The sequence below is a fragment of the Triticum aestivum genome, chromosome 7A (assembly GCF_018294505.1).
Source record: "Triticum aestivum cultivar Chinese Spring chromosome 7A, IWGSC CS RefSeq v2.1, whole genome shotgun sequence".
Taxonomy (NCBI): domain Eukaryota; kingdom Viridiplantae; phylum Streptophyta; class Magnoliopsida; order Poales; family Poaceae; genus Triticum; species Triticum aestivum.
The window spans coordinates 610,774,209-610,786,242 of NC_057812.1; positions in this window are offsets into that span (position 1 = coordinate 610,774,209).

Sequence of the window (12,034 nt, forward strand, 5' to 3'; positions counted from 1 at the left end):
TGTCTTGCTGTGGATATCTGTGGTGACAATGGGATATCACGTGATTCACTTGATGTATGTTTTGGTGATCAACTTGCGGGTTCCGCCCATGAACCTATGCATAGGGGTTGGCACACGTTTTCGTCGTGATTCTCTGGTAGGAACTTTGGGCCACTCCCTGAGGTCCTTTCTGTTGGTTGAATAGATGAATCTGAGATTGTGTGATGCATATCGTATAATCATACCCATGGATACTTGAGGTGACATTGGAGTATCTAGGTGACATTAGGGTTTTGGTTGATGTATGTCTTAAGGTGTTATTCTAGTACGAACTCTAGGGCTGTTTGCGACACTTATAGGAATAGCCCAATGGATTGATTGGAAAGAATAACTTTGAGGTGGTTTCATACCCTACCATAATCTCTTCGTTTGTTCTCCACTATTAGTGACTTTGGAGTGACTCTTTGTTGCATGTTGAGGGATAGTTATGTGATCCAATTATGATATTATTGTTGAGGGAACTTACACTAGCGAAAGTATGAACCCTAGGCCTTATTTCATAGCATTGCAATACCGTTTACGCTCACATTTATCATTAGTTACCTTGCTGTTTTTATAATTTCAGATTACAAATACCTTTATCTACCATCCATATACCACTTGTATCACCATCTCTTCGCCGAACTAGTGCACCTATACAATTTACCATTGTATTGGGTGTGTTGGGGACACAAGAGACTCTTTGTTATTTGGTTGCAGGGTTGCTTGAGAGAGACTATCTTCATCCTACGCCTCCCACGAATTGATAAACCTTAGGTCATCCACTTGAGGGAAATTTGCTACTGTCCTACAAACCTCTGGACTTGGAGGCCCAATAACGTCTACAAGAAGAAGGTTGTGTAGTAGACATCATGCTCTTTTCTGGCGCCGTTGCCAGGGAGGTGAGTGCTTGAAGGTATATCTTTAGATATTGAAATCAAGTCTTTTAGTTTCTCATTTTATCACTAGTTTAGTTTATAAAAGAAAACTATAAAAAATGGAATTGAGTTTGTCTAATATGCTTCACCTTTTTAATATCTTTCGTGAGTATGATGGAAAGGATAATTGAGCTCAAGTGCTAGAAGAAGAAATATATAAAATGTTTGGCACTAAATCTTTGAATGGTGAGCATGATTGCAATGTCGTTAGTACGAATTCTTTGAATATCCATGATACTAATGATGATTGCACTAGTTATGATGAAAATGTCTCCTATAAACATGTCAATTTTTGCGGAGTGCATTGGGTTTGTAAGTACACACCAAATAGAGAAGATAGATATTGCAAGAAGCATAAGTACTTAGAAACTAAACTATTGCAAGAAGAGCTAGATGATTGTGCTGAAAATTTAAATTATCTTGGCCATACTTGTGAGCTTTGTAATGAATGTGGTCATTTAATTATCCGTTGCAAATTGTTTCATGATCTAATCATGTCCAAAAATTGTGATGACTTGATTTCTCTTGCACTTTATAATGAACTTAGTTTTCTTATGGCTACGAAGAAATGAAACGTATAACTAAGGATATTCCAAAATTTTCCCTTGATAGAGTTCTTCATTTTGACCTAGAGGAAATTTATATGTATTGTGTGGTGAATTGCATTGAAAATCCTTATATTGCCAACTACATAAAGAAAATAAAACAAATAGAAGATGAAGAGAATACTAATGAAAGGGAAGAGACTTCCCAATACCCTCCTATTATTTCTTATGATGAATCAGGTAACGAGGAGGAGCCTCCTATTCAACCAATCTCATTAATAAGGAGCTCCAAAAAGAGGATTGATCCCACACATGATGTGGTGAAGAAGAAGAAAAGAAAAAGGAAGAGAGGTAAAAAGATATCTCTCTCAAATAATGCTGCTCCTATTACTATTGTGCCTCATGAAAATATAACTCTAGAAGATAATGATACTTCTTATGATCTTGAAAATCTTTTTGGCACTTGCTTGGAAGAATATGATAATTGCTATACTATTGGTGCTATCCATACTATTAATGATGAGAGTGATTATGCTTATAATATGAAAAGGCCCAAGCTTGGGGATGCTATGTTTGATGAAGATGATGTTTTTGAGAATATATTTGCTGCAATTAATGTTTGTCCCAAGCTTGGGTATGCTACGCTTAATGAAGATGATATTTTTAGTATCCCAAGTTTTGATATGCAAATTTATAATGGTAATAAGATGCCTCCTACTTATGATAATTATTGTGATGATACATATGCTATAAAAAGTAGTGATTATATTTATAAAATTTGTCATTATTATGATTACCCCTTCTCTGAACATTACTCTTTTAATATGGAAACAATTTATTGTATTCGAGTCTCTTATGATAGTCCCACTATTCCGATTGAGAGGAATTTTGCTTATGTGGAGAGTAATAAAATTTCTATGCTTATAGATCATGAAAAGAATGCTTTAAGTGCTGGTTATATTGTTGAATTCATTCATGATGCTACTGAAAATTATTATGAGGGAGGAACATATGCTTGTAGCAGTTGCAATAATATCAAGTTTCCTCTCTATGTGCTTAAAGTTTTGAAGTTATGCTTGTTTTGCCTTCCTATGCTAGTTGGTTATTGTTCCCGTAAGTTGTTTGCTAAAAAAATCCCTATGCTTAGGAAGTGGGTTAGACTTAAATGTGCTAGTCATATTCTTCATGATGCTCTCTTTATGTTTCAATTCTTATCTTTTATGTGAGCATCATTGAAATCATCATGCCTAGCTAGGGGCGTTAAACGATAGCGCTTGTTGGGAGGCAACCCAACTTTATTTTTGTTCCTTGCTCTTTGATCCTGTTTAGTAATAAATAATTTATTTAGCCTCTGTTTTGGTTGTGTTTTTTGTGTTTAATTAGTATTTGTGCCAAGTAGAACCGTTGGGAAGACTTGGGGAAAGTCTTGTTGAACTTGCTGTAAAAAAACAGAAACTTTAGCGCTCACGAGAACTGCTGTCATTTTTATTTGAAGAGTGATATTTAGTTAATTCTTTTTTAAGATTATTAGGAGATAAATTCCTCAGGTCCGGCAATTTATTTTAGAATTTTTGGGGTTCCAGATCTTGCGCTAGCTACAGATTACTACAGACTGTCTTGTTTTTGACAGATTCTGTTTTTCGTGTGTTGTTTGCTTATTTTGATGAATCTATGGCTAGTAAAATAGTTTATAATCCATAGAGAAGTTTGAATACAGTAGGTATAACACCCGTATAAATAAAGAATGAGTTAATTACAGTACCTTGAAGTGGTCTTTTGTTTTCTTTCGCTAACGGAGCTCACGGGTTTTCTATTTTAAGTTTTGTGTTGTGAAGTTTTCAAGTTTTGGGTAAAGATTTGATGGACTATGGAACAAGGAGTGGCAAGAGCCTAAGCTTGGGGATTCCCATGGAACCCCCAAGATAATCTAAGGACACCTAAAATCCAAAGCGTGGGGATGCCCCGGAAGGCATCCCCTCTTTCGTCTACTTCTATCGGTAACTTTACTTGGAGCTATATTTTTATTCACCACATGATATTTTTTTTGCTTGGAGCGTCTTTTATGATTTTAGTCTTTGCTTGTTAGTTTACCACAATCATCCTTACTGTACACACCTTTTGAGAGAGCCATACATAATTTGGAATTTGATAGAATACTCTATGTGATTGACTTATATCTTTTGTGCTTTATAATTTTGCTCTAGTGCTTCACTTATATCTTTTAGAGCACGATGGTGGATTTGTTTTATAGAAACTATTGATCTATCATGCTTCACTTAGATTATTTTGAGAGTCTTAATAGAATGGTAATTTTCTTAATAATAATATGCTTGGTATTCAAGATTTGTAAAACTTTCTTTTGAGTGCGTTGAGTACTAAGAAAAAATTGGTGCTTGATAATTGTTTTGAGATACGAGGATGGTGATATTAGAGTCATGCTAGTTGAGTAGTTGTGAATTTGAGAAATGCTTGTGTTGAAGTTTGTGATTCCCGTAGCATGCACGTATGGTGAACCGTTTTGTGATGAAGTCGGAGCATGATTTATTTATTGGTTGTCTTCCTTATGAGTGGTGGTCGGGGACGAGCGATGGTCTTTTCCTACCAATCTATCCCCCTAGGAGCATGCGCGTAATACTTTGCTTTGACAACTTCTAGATTTTTGCAATAAGTATGAGTTCTTTATGACTAATGTTGAGTCCATGGATTATACGCACTCTCACCCTTCCACCTTTGCTAGCCTCTCTAATACCGCACACTTTTCGCCGGTATCATACACCCGCCAAATACCTTCCTCAAAACAGCCACCATACCTACCTATCATGGCATTTCCATAGCCATTCCGAGATATATTGCCATGCAACTTTCCACTGTTCCGTTCATTATGACACGCTCCATCATTGTCATATTGCTAGCATGATCATGTAGTTTACATCATATTTGTGGCAAAGCCACCATTCATAATTCTTTCATACATGTCACTCTTGATTCATTGCATATCCCGGTACACCAACGGAGGCATTCATATAGAGTCATATCTTGTTCTAAGTATCGAGTTGTAATTGTTGAGTTGTAAGAAAAATAAAAAGTGTGATGATCATCTTTTTAGAGCATTATCCCAAGTGAGGAAAGGATGATGGAGACTATGATTCCCCCACAAGTCGGGATGAGACTCCGGACGAAAAAAATAGAGGCCATAAAAAAAGAGAAGGCCCAAATAAAAAAATAAAAAATAAAAAAATGAGAGAAAAAGAGAGAAGGGACAATGCTACTATCCTTTTACCACACTTGTGCTTCAAAGTAGCACCATGATCTTCATGATAGAGAGTCTCCTATGTTGTCACTTGCATATACTAGTGGGAATCTTTCATTATAGAACTTGGCTTGTATATTCCAATGATGGGCTTCCTCAAAATTCCCTAGGTCTTCGTGAGCAAGCGAGTTGGATGCACACCTACTTAGTTTCTTTTTGAGCTTTCATATACTTATAGCTCTAGTGCATCCGTTGCATGGAAATCCCTACTCTCACATTGATATCTATTGATGAGCATCTCCATAGCCCGTTGATATGCCTAGTTGATGTGAGACTATCTTCTCTTTTTTGTCTTCTCCACAACCACCATTCTATTCCACCTATAGTGCTATGTCCACGGCTCACGCTCATGTATTGCGTGAAGATTGAAAAAGTTTGAGAACATCAAAAGTATGAAACAATTCCTTGGCTTGTCATCGGGGTTGTGCATGATTTAAATATTTTGTGTGGTGAAGATGGAGCATAGCCAGACTATATGATTTTGTAGGGATAACTTTCTTTAGCCATGTTATTTTGAGAAGCCATGATTACTTAGTTAGTATGCTTGAAGTATTATCATTTTTATGTCAATATGAACTTTTGTCTTAAATCTTTCAGATCTGAATATTCATACCAGAATTAAGAAGAATTACATTGAAATTATGCCAAGTAGCACTCCACATCAAAAATTCTGTTTTTATCATTTACCTACTCGAGGACGAGCAGGAATTAAGCTTGGGGATGCTGATACGTCTCCAATGTATCTATAATTTTTTATTGCTCCATGCTATATTATCTACTGTTTTGAATGTTTATGGGCTTTATTATACACTTTTATATCATTTTTTGGGACTAACCTATTAACCCAGAGCCTAGTGCCAGTTTCTGTTTTTTACCCTGTTTTAGGGTTTCGAAGAAAAGGAAAATCAAACGGAGTCCAATTGACCTGAAACTTCACTAAACTCATTTTTGGAAGGAAAGAAGCCCAGAAGACTTGGAGTGCATGTCGGGGGACCTGCGAGAAGGCCACGAGGCAGGGGGCGCACCCACCCCCCTGGGCGAGCCCTCCACCCTCATGGGCCCCTCGTCGCCCCCTGACGTAATTCTTCCACCTATATATCTCCATATACCCTAAAAACATCTGTGAGCACAATAGATTGGGAGTTCCGCTGCCAGAAGCCTCCGTAGCCACCGAAAACCAATCTAGACCCATTCCGGCACCCTGCCGGAGGGGGAAATCCTTCTCCGGTGTCCATCTTCATCATCCCGGTGCTCTCCATGACGAGGAGGGAGTAGTTCTCCCTCGGGGCTGAGGGTATGTACCAGTAGCTATGTGTTTGATCTCTCTCTCTCTCTCGTGTTCTTGAGATGATACAAACTTGATGTATCGCGAGCTTTGCTATTATATTTGGATCCTATGATGTTTCTTCCCCCCTCTACTCTCTTGTAATGAATTGAGTTTCCCCTTTGAACTTATCTTACGGATTGAGTCTTTAAAGATTTGAGAACACTTGATGTATGTCTTGCTGTGGATATCTGTGGTGACAATGGGATATCACGTGATTCACTTGATGTATGTTTTGGTGATCAACTTGCGGGTTCCGCCCATGAACCTATGCATAGGGGTTGGCACACGTTTTCGTCGTGATTCTCTGGTAGGAACTTTGGGCCACTCCCTGAGGTCCTTTCTGTTGGTTGAATAGATGAATCTGAGATTGTGTGATGCATATCGTATAATCATACCCATGGATACTTGAGGTGACATCGGAGTATCTAGGTGACATCAGGGTTTTGGTTGATGTATGTCTTAAGGTGTTATTCTAGTACGAACTCTAGGGCTGTTTGCGACACTTATAGGAATAGCCCAATGGATTGATTGGAAAGAATAACTTTGAGGTGGTTTCATACCCTACCATAATCTCTTCGTTTGTTCTCCACTATTAGTGACTTTGGAGTGACTCTTTGTTGCATGTTGAGGGATAGTTATGTGATCCAATTATGATATTATTGTTGAGGGAACTTACACTAGCGAAAGTATGAACCCTAGGCCTTATTTCATAGCATTGCAATACCATTTACGCTCACATTTATCATTAGTTACCTTGCTGTTTTTATAATTTCAGATTACAAATACCTTTATCTACCATCCATATACCACTTGTATCACCATCTCTTCGCCGAACTAGTGCACCTATACAATTTACCATTGTATTGGGTGTGTTGGGGACACAAGAGACTCTTTGTTATTTGGTTGCAGGGTTGCTTGAGATAGACCATCTTCATTCTACGCCTCCCACGGATTGATAAACCTTGGGTCATCCACTTGAGGGAAATTTGCTACTGTCCTACAAACCTCTGGACTTGGAGGCCCAACAACGTCTACAAGAAGAAGGTTGTGTAGTAGACATCACTGCTGTACCCCGAGAGGCCCTTGAGTTTGCCGGAATGTCGATTAACTTCCGTTCTAGCAAATTCGGGTACTCCATATGTCCTATTTTCAGCAAAGGCCATGCTGAAATTTTCTGTGAATTTTAGCATGACTTTGCTAAAAATAGGACATACGGGGTACTTGCAACTAATGCATGGGCCGGGGTATCTTAGTACTTAATTAAGTAGGATCAACTGCCCCTTTATTCTTGCTGCATTAAACCATAGGTGGCAATAGAGCCAAGTGATTAGGCCCAACTTAGAATTCTCCTTCCCTTTTCTTGATAGGGTATATTAGTAGATGATACCCATATATATATATATCAGTCAACCTAGGGTGCCTCGGCATCGATAAACCCTAAATGATGAAAACTTAACTTAGCATTTAGGGTGCCTTAGCGTCGACAAACCCTAAATGATAAAACCTTGGCTTTTAGGGTGCCTCGGTGTCGATAAAAACCTAAATGATGAAAGCTTAGGCTTTTAGGGTGCCTCGGCGTCAACAAACCCTAAATGGTAAAAGCTTAGCTTTTAGGATGCCTCGGTGTCCACAAACCCTAAATGACGAGACCATGATCTTGTTCCTTGACAATAACCAACTTTTTGACCAAACTTTTTTCCTATTTAGAGTGAAACATGGCCCACAACGATGAGGCCGGCGGTTCGGGCAAGGCATTCTAGGAGCTGTCCCAAGAGATGGAGGAAGAACCTCACCGCTATGAGGACGCCGCGGAAGACACCGATCCTAACTACACAACCCCTAGTGGCGTCGGGGATGGCACCACTAATGGTACCATCGAGGATGCCACCACTGATGATGGCAGTGCACGCACAGATGGCAGCCAACCGAAGAGGCAACGAAAGGACCTGGACCCAAACGTGCTCGGCACCGTCAAGGAGGAATTTACTGAAGTGTCCTCCGAGGGGCATCCAACGGCGCCCAAACAAATAGTCAAGTGGTACACGGGATAGCTCGGGTGCATTCTCCGGAGCACCATCTCGATCAACGCCAAGAACCTAAGGCATCGTGACTGAGGGAATTTGCGCAACCTCCTTGTCACGAAGCTGCATGAACGATACAAGTTCCCTGGTGACTTTGCAAACACACGCCTCTCAGGGAATAAAGTGAATAGTGCCACCCTCACGAAGATGAGCACGACCCTGGCTACTTGGAGAGCATCGGTGAAGAGCATGATTGAAAAAGGTTATAGTTATGAGAAGATCAAGGAGAAAAATCCTTCGATCAGCGAAGACGACTACCGGGAGTTCAAGATCAAGTGCGAGAGCAACGCATCTGCGGAATCAAGTCAGTGGGGGAAAGATATGCGGGACTTGAACTTAGGGGTCCACAAACTCGGTCCCAGTGGTTACAGAGTGGCGGAACCTATATGGGACAAGGAGGACACGGAGCATGCCTAGCAAGGCCTACTGCCCCTCTTAGAGAAATACCGTGACAAGCAGACCAGGAACTATGTCAGGGCCCGGTACAAGATTGACCCGGTAACCAAGGAGCTTACCACGGATTCGAAGACCAAGGCGCTTGAGCGTGTTCTGGTAAGGAATACACCCCCATGTAATTAGCTCCATATGGTTGCATTCTAATTAATGAAGACAAATTTCTAAATGGTTCACATTCCTTCCACAGGACACTGAAAGCAGTAGCGCGGGGTCGTCTCAGAGCTCCCCTTTCGACACCCCTTTAAATAGGGCGTTGAACATAATGAAAAACAAGGATAAGCTCGGTAAGCCGATGTCAGCTGGTCGTGTGGCCGGCAAAGGCTTGTCCACGAAATGGTCGGAGTACTATACCACTGTGTGAAAGGAGAGGAAGACCAGCTCGGAAAGCTAGGAGCGCGAGGTTCAACAACTCAAGGCACAAGTGGCGCAAATTCTAAAGATCATCGAAGAGCAAGTGCGAGACCAACTGGGAGCGACGATCACCGCCATTATGCCTACCTTGGTTTCTGGGCTGCAGGCGTGGAATGCAGCCGGCCAACAGGGGCCGCCGCCGATTCCCAGCTTCACGGAAAGCAACTCGCGCAACGCGCAGGCGGCGCCATTGGTGTCTCTGGCGGAGGCGGCATTGGTGTCTCCCGTGGCGGCGCCGGCATTGCAGCTCAATACACCCAGGTGTGGGAAGAGTACACCGGCCAACACCTCTGCAGCAAGCGGCCCCTCCGTCACTTGCACGCCCGCCGTTGAAAGTGCCTCGACATTAGCCGAGGTCGACGCCATCACGGTAACTAATTAAGCCTCTCGGCCGATGACTTCATCTCCTTGCCTTTGACTGGGCATCCCTGACGCCCTACATGTTTTCGCAGGGCGCCGCCGATGTTCCGTGCACTCTCCTGCACTTCGTGAATGACGAGTTGGTTGATGTCGCCAAGGGCAGAATCATTCAACTGGGCAGCCGCGTGTTCCACAGTAATCAGATGCCACCCACCGTTTATAGGGTTTAACTAGTTCGGGTGCTGCCGGGCTTCGACGACATTGTCGGATTTTGGATTCCGGTAGACCCTTGAGGTTCGAACACTGGGGTGCACGCGGAGATTTCGCTTCCTACCTTCCTGCACCCCTCCGCCTCGCTAAGATCTAAGCTATGGAAAGAACAACACAAGAGACACAGGGTTTATACTGGTTCGTGCCACCGTTGTGGTGTAATACCCTACTCCAGTGTGTGGCATGGTGGACTGCCTCTTGGGCTGATGATAACGAATGATACAAGGAAGAACAGCCTCGCGAGGGTCTGTTCTTAGCTGGGGCGATGAACTGCTGGGAGGAGTTCAGCCACCCTTCTCTCTCTCTCTCTCTCTCTCTCTCTGATCGAACCCCCCCTCCTCTGTGGGTGGCTGGTCCTATTTATAGAGGCCCTGGTCCTCTTCCCAAATATCAAGCGGGAAGGGAGCCAAGAATGGCGGGCTAATTTGAAAGGGGCAGCTAGTACTAGCTACCCTGACAAAAGTAGTCTTCGCCTGCACAAAGCTCTAGTGGTGACGCCGTCGTGGGCCCCACGATGACCTCCGTCTTGCAGTCCTCCTGGTCCTGGTCTTGTTGCACCGAAATGGCAACCTTTCCCTGATGCCTCAGTACTCCATGGCTGCGCTTGCCCCATTTGCACCAAAGAGGAAAGGAGGACACCGCGCGGGCTGGTACCCGCCTAGCGCCCTTGGTCGTTATGGCTTGCGTCACGGGCACCTCGTGAGGTACCCCGCCTTGATCTCTCCGCCACTTCACGAGCCAGCCTAGTGAGGCCATGCCTGAGGAAGCTCCGCGTCGTCCGCCCCGCGAGGGTCTTGGGTCTGTGTTGATGAAGATGGACCATGCCGGGCCCCCTTTTAAGCCACGGCGCAGGCCGCAGGCAGGCAAGTCTGGGGACCCCCGTTCCTAGAACGCCGACAGTAGCCCCTGGGCCCAAGGCGTGCCCGGACTTGGCCGTGCAGGGAGGCGGAAGGGCAAGACCGAAGCGCCGCGGTCCCTAACAGCCTGCGGTCTTGGGTGCCGCGTGGCGGTTGATTGGACATGGGCGTCTCCACATCCCCGTGGCGCCTCGGCAACTGCACGGATTGGACAAGTCCATGCATGCAAAGCAGGTCATGATTACCTGTGATAGTGGGGGCCGACGGTTGGCCTTCGCCAGCTATAAGTACGGATTGGCGCGCGCCCTTCCAGTTCATTCTCCCTTGCTTCTCCTTCTTCTTCATGGCCTCGTCGAGGAGGTTCTCGGCCGCAGAGAAGGGGAAGGCTTGCCAGGTAGAGCCTGCCTCTTCCCTGCCCAAGCGCGGCCGAGGGCGCCCTCGCAAGCATCCTGTGGTCTCCACGGCAGCTCCCCGCGGCCACGGACGATTCCCAGCATGGTGACGGTCGGACTGCTGCGGCCGGGGGGTGCGCTTCGGTCGTGCGTCCCCCTAGGCCGCGCTTTCGCGCTGCACAGGTGCTGCCGGAGTTCGTTGTGTGGTCGGCGGAGCCGACTAGCACCCGGCTTCCACTTCCTCGCTTCCTCCTCCGCGAGCTCCCGGCCGGTGCCCCGGGCGGCCTCTAGCTCCAGGCTGACGGGTGCTGCAGCCGGGACTCATGGGATTCACTGGAGGTCTCCGCAGCTGGGAGCCTGGCCTTAGCCCGCGGTTGGCAGACGTTTGCCCGCGCGTGCGGCCTGAGGCGTCGGTGCACCCTGCACTTCAAGTTTGACGGCGATGCCACCCTCTATCTGAGGGTGTTTGGGGAGGATGGTCGCCACGCGGGGTGCTGCCCTGAGGACGACGACCGCGACCAGGAACCCAGCTCCGACGACGATGGAGAGGACAGTGCTCGGGTGATTGGCGGCGCTCAGGGTTCCTCAAGCTTCTCCGGTTCTTCTTCAAGCGGCGACTCCTCCAGCGGTGGCCCCGGTTAGCCTCCACGTCGTCGTATTTGCTTGGGAGGTGGTGGCGTGCCTACCCGCCGTCGCGCCCCGGTGAAGCGCGAGAGGGAGTCTGCCAGAGCCCCGTGGGTGGCTCGAGTCCTCCCTGCAGGCCGGTGTGAGGCGAGCTACGCCTGATTTGTTCTTTCTTTTCCTTTTTCTTACGCAAAAAGATAGTAGTGTGGAGCCCCGCGGGGGCGTGTTTGGGTTACTGCCGTTAATCATCATTTGCTTCCGCTATCGTTCCTTCCGGCTACGTGCCCGTGCGTGGGTAGTTCTCGGCCCCAGCCGTGAGGGGTGACCGACCCAGGCCCTGTGTTCATGTCACGGTGCCCATGGGGCACGGACTGGAGGGGTGCTCCTGTAATGGACCCAGGTCGCGAAACCTTTGAATGACTAGGATAGGAACACTCGCGAGGGC